This window comes from Schistocerca gregaria, chromosome 9 (assembly GCF_023897955.1).
Source record: "Schistocerca gregaria isolate iqSchGreg1 chromosome 9, iqSchGreg1.2, whole genome shotgun sequence".
Classification (NCBI taxonomy): domain Eukaryota; kingdom Metazoa; phylum Arthropoda; class Insecta; order Orthoptera; family Acrididae; genus Schistocerca; species Schistocerca gregaria.
In genome coordinates this window covers 24908456-24912788 of record NC_064928.1, presented here as the reverse complement: position 1 = coordinate 24912788, position 4333 = coordinate 24908456, and the positions used below count along the sequence as shown (strand labels likewise).

The window sequence follows — 4333 nt, the reverse complement described above, 5'->3', positions numbered from 1 at the left end:
CAGGGGAAGTTATGGCAACAGTTTTCTGGGATACAGAGGGTGTGATTCTGGTTGATTTTTTGGAGCAGGGATGCACAATAAATTCTGTTCAATACATCACAACCCTCAAAAAACTTGAAGCACGTCTTCAGCGAGTTCGCCCAACAAAATCAATGGCAGATGTTCTTCTTTTGCATGACAATGCAAGACCACCCACCAGTCGTCACACCTCTGACGAGATTGTCAAAATTGGATGGGAAGTTTTGCCTCATCCCCCATACAGCCCTGACCTGGCACCATCAGACTTCCATCTGTTCGGGCCACTAAAAGAGCTCATCGTGGGATTCATTTTGAAGATGAGGAGGCCGTCAAAACATCCGTGCGTCAATGGCTTAGGAAGCAGAGCTGTGATTTTTACCGTGCTGGGATACATGCCCTTGTTCAAAGAGGGACCACAACTGTAGAGATGGGCGGAGATTACATTGAAAAATGACAAAATGATCCTCAATGTTGTGGTTTTCAACCTCTGTAATTGCATTTAAATTTCCTGACAATTGAACGTAGAAAAAAAAATAGGAGGCATTACTTTTTGACTGACCCTCGTACTTATGTCATAATTTTTGTTACACTGATGTGCATGTTTATTTCTATTCTTTTGTAAAGCCTGTTCTACCAGAAATGTTATCTGTATTATTATGTTTTTAATTATGTATTTTGTACCTTTGTTACTATATTCTTATGTTATAAAATTTTAACTGACACCAGTTTATCAAATTAAGTAACGTGTAAGTGACATTTCACTGCACACATTTCTGTTGGTCGTAGTATATGGACAATATGTGAGAAGTAGGGACTGTTAGTGTTTGCACGTGAGTTGATAATTCAGCAAGGGACTGGCTAACAGCATTGCTGGTTCTAAGGAGAATTCCAAAAACTTTGTGTGTGCACAAGTGGTGGTTGATGGACTTGCTATATTCTCCGCAAGACTCTTCAGTGGTGATTGTGCACCTGCACAGTCGCAACAGATGGTTGCTGGCTGTCTCTACAAGGACTGAAATGGGTCTGCACCTTCGATGGCCCACCAATACTATTATTTCTACAAGGACAGCACTGGGTCTTCACTTCTGGTGGCCAACCAATACCATAATCTCTACCAGGACTACAGGGAGTCTGCTCTGTTATTATCTACCTACCAATAGTCTTCAACTTCGACTGACTCTGCGGAGGGTTTGCTCTGTTGTGGCCCATTACCTGTCAGCATGTCAAGAGTCAGCACTGTCTTTCCGTTGGAAGGACAACACTACTTCTTCAAGACTGCATAGAAATCCACTGCTTCTGTGTGCATTTCCTTTTACTGCTCAGACTTTGAGAAAACAAACGGCAGTTTTACTGTGATGAATGATCAGGACTGTCTTTATGGACTGTGAGAAAATTTTAGCTTTTGACAACATTGTATTAATAAGTGTGTGAATTTGATATCTTTCTTACTGTAATTATGATTTTTTTTTTCAAATCTGTATTGGCCAGTGCCCAAAACAATTAGTAAACTTTTTTGTGGGGAGCATGGGGGCTATGTAAGTAGGCTGTTTAGGTTTTCTTATTGGTAACGCCACATAGCACTCTGTATGAAAAATCACTGGCTGTGCTGTGTGCAATCTGTGGCTGGGTTGCATTGTTGTTGGCTATTGTAGTGTTGGGCAGCTGGATGTTAACAGCGCGTAGCGCTGCGCAGTTGGAGGCGAGCCGCCAGCAGTGGTGGATGCAGGGAGAGAGATGAAGGAGTTTTGAAGTTTGCAAGACTGGATGTCGTCGTTGTTGTTGTTGTCTTCAGTCCTGAGACTGGTTTGATGCAGCTCTCCATGCTACTCTATCCTGTGCAAGCTTCTTCATCACCCAGTACCTACTGCAACCTACATCCTTCTGAATCTGCTTAGTGTACTCATCTCTCGGTCTCCCTCTACGATTTTTACCCTCCAAGCTGCCCTCCAATGCTAAATTTGTGATCCCTTGATGCCTCAAAACATGTCCTACCAACCGATCCCGTCTTCTAGTCAAGTTGTGCCACAAACATCTCTTCTCCCCAATCCTATTCAATACCTCCTCATTAGTTACGTGATCTATCCACCTTATCTTCAGCATTCTTCTGTAGCACCACATTTCGAAAGCTTCTATTCTCTTCTTGTCCAAACTATTTATCATCCATGTTTCACTTCCATCCATGGCTACACTCCAAACAAATACTTTCAGATACAGCTTCCTGATACATAAATCTATATTCGATGTTAACAAATTTCTCTTCTCCAGAAACGCTTTCCTTGCCATTGCCAGTCTACATTATATATCCTCTCTACTTCGACCATCATCTGTTATTTTACTTCCTAAATAGCAAAACTCCTTTACTACTTTAAGTGTCTCGTTTCCTAATCTAATTCCCTCAGCATCACCTGATTTAATTTGACTACATTCCATTATCCTCGTTTTGCTTTCGTTGATGTTCATCTTATATTCTCCTTTCAAGACACTGTCCATTCCGTTCAACTGCTCTTCCAAGTCCTTTGCTGTCTCTGACAGAATTACAATGTCATCGGCGAACCTCAAAGTTTTTATTTCTTCTCCATGGACCTACTCCGAATTTTTCTTCTGTTTCCTTTACTGCTTGCTCAATATACAGATTGAATAACATCGGGGAGAGGCTACAACCCTGTCTCACTCCCTTCCCAACCGCTGCTTTCCTTTCATGTCCCTCGACTCTTATAACTGCCATGTGGTTTCTGTACAAATTGTAAATAGCCTTTCGCTCTCTGTATCTTACTCCTGCCACCTTTAGAATTTGAAAGAGAGTATTCCAGTCAACATTGTCAAAAGCTTTCTCTAAGTCTACAAATGCTAGAAACGTAGGTTTGCCTTTCCTTAATCTTTCTTCTAATATACGTCGTAGGGTCAGTATTGCCTCACGTGTTCCAACATTTCTACAGAATCCAAACTGATCTTCCCCGAGGTCTGTTTCTATCAGTTTTTCCATTCGTCTGTAAAGAATTCGCGTTAGTATTTTGCAGCTGTGACTTATTAACTGGATGTCATGAACTGCTATATACATTATGACTTTTGAACACTATCAAGGTAAATACACTGTTTTTTCTCTATCAAAATCTTTCATTTGCTAACTATGCCTATCAGTAGTTAGGGCCTTCAGTAGTTTGAATCTTTTATTTAGCTGGCAGTAGTGGCGCTCGCTGTATTGCGGTAGTTCGAATAACGAAGATTTTTGTGAAGTAAGTGATTTGCGACACGTATAGGTTAATGTTAGTCAGGGCCATTCGCTTGTAGGGATTACTGAAAGTCAGATTGCGTTGCGCAAAAAAAAAAAAAAAAAAAAAAAAAAAAAAAAAAAAAAAAAAAAAAAATTGTTTGTCACTTTCAGCACAGTCTTGTATCATTTTTCTAAGAGGATGTTTCAAAACATCAGGAATGTGTTGTTAGATAAAGCGAAGCGGGTCTGTTTCATTTAGTACAATAATTAAAACAAAGTTAGCTTTTGCGATGGAAGTGTTTTACGGAAGGAAGAGTATTTTCTGTGGCTTGCTGAATAAACCAGTAGTAATTAGTACTGCTGGTATTGAAAAGCAGTTTAAATCACTGAAACTAAATAAGGTCATAGGGTTCCATGGAGTCCCTGTCAAATTCTACACGTAATTTGGTTGTGAATCAGTTTCGCTCTGAACCATGTGAGGTTCCAGAAATTGTCGTTTGTGATCTCCCTTGCTTTTGTATTTCAGCTACTAATTTACTTACACTTCGTGCCAGATGTCCACTTTTCTGAAAGACGTAGTGCTATAAGAATATTATTTCAGTGTAACAGAAATTCCTATAATTATTTATATATCTCAAATGTCGATCATGCATTTGCGAGTATTCAGTTCGTACTGTTTGTGGAAAAACAGCCATGTTTAATTTGTAACTATCTTTTGTCATGTAGACAGTAAATTAGAAAAATGTAGTGATAGAAAAAAAAATTTAGCAGAGCGTGGTTTCGATCCACGGACCTCTGGGTTATGGGCCCAGCACGCTTCCACTGCGCCACTCTGCTTCCTGCACAATCTTGGTGTTGTAAGAGTTTTTATCCGGCAATGTCAGTATAGGTCTGATTTAATGTGTGTTATTACATTTTGGCGACTTCATGTATACTGAGGTTTTCATAGTTCGCCGTTTAATTTCATCATAACTTCATGTCCACGTTAATCACAAAAAAGGCAGAAATCTTTTGCTAGTTGAACATTATCAAGCGAGGAAGCTGCAGTGATATATAATTATTCAGTTACGGCTGCTGACTTACAAAATCGTGTTGTTATTATCT

At 39.7% G+C, this 4333-nt stretch overlaps 1 non-coding gene across 1 annotated transcript; it reads right to left on the bottom strand.

Moving 5' to 3' along the window:
- Nucleotides 1–3994: 3994 nt before the first annotated feature.
- On the bottom strand, nt 3995–4066 carry Trnam-cau (transfer RNA methionine (anticodon CAU)). The gene has a single exon. It is a non-coding gene; the product is annotated as a tRNA-Met (tRNA).
- Nucleotides 4067–4333: the final 267 nt, after the last annotated feature.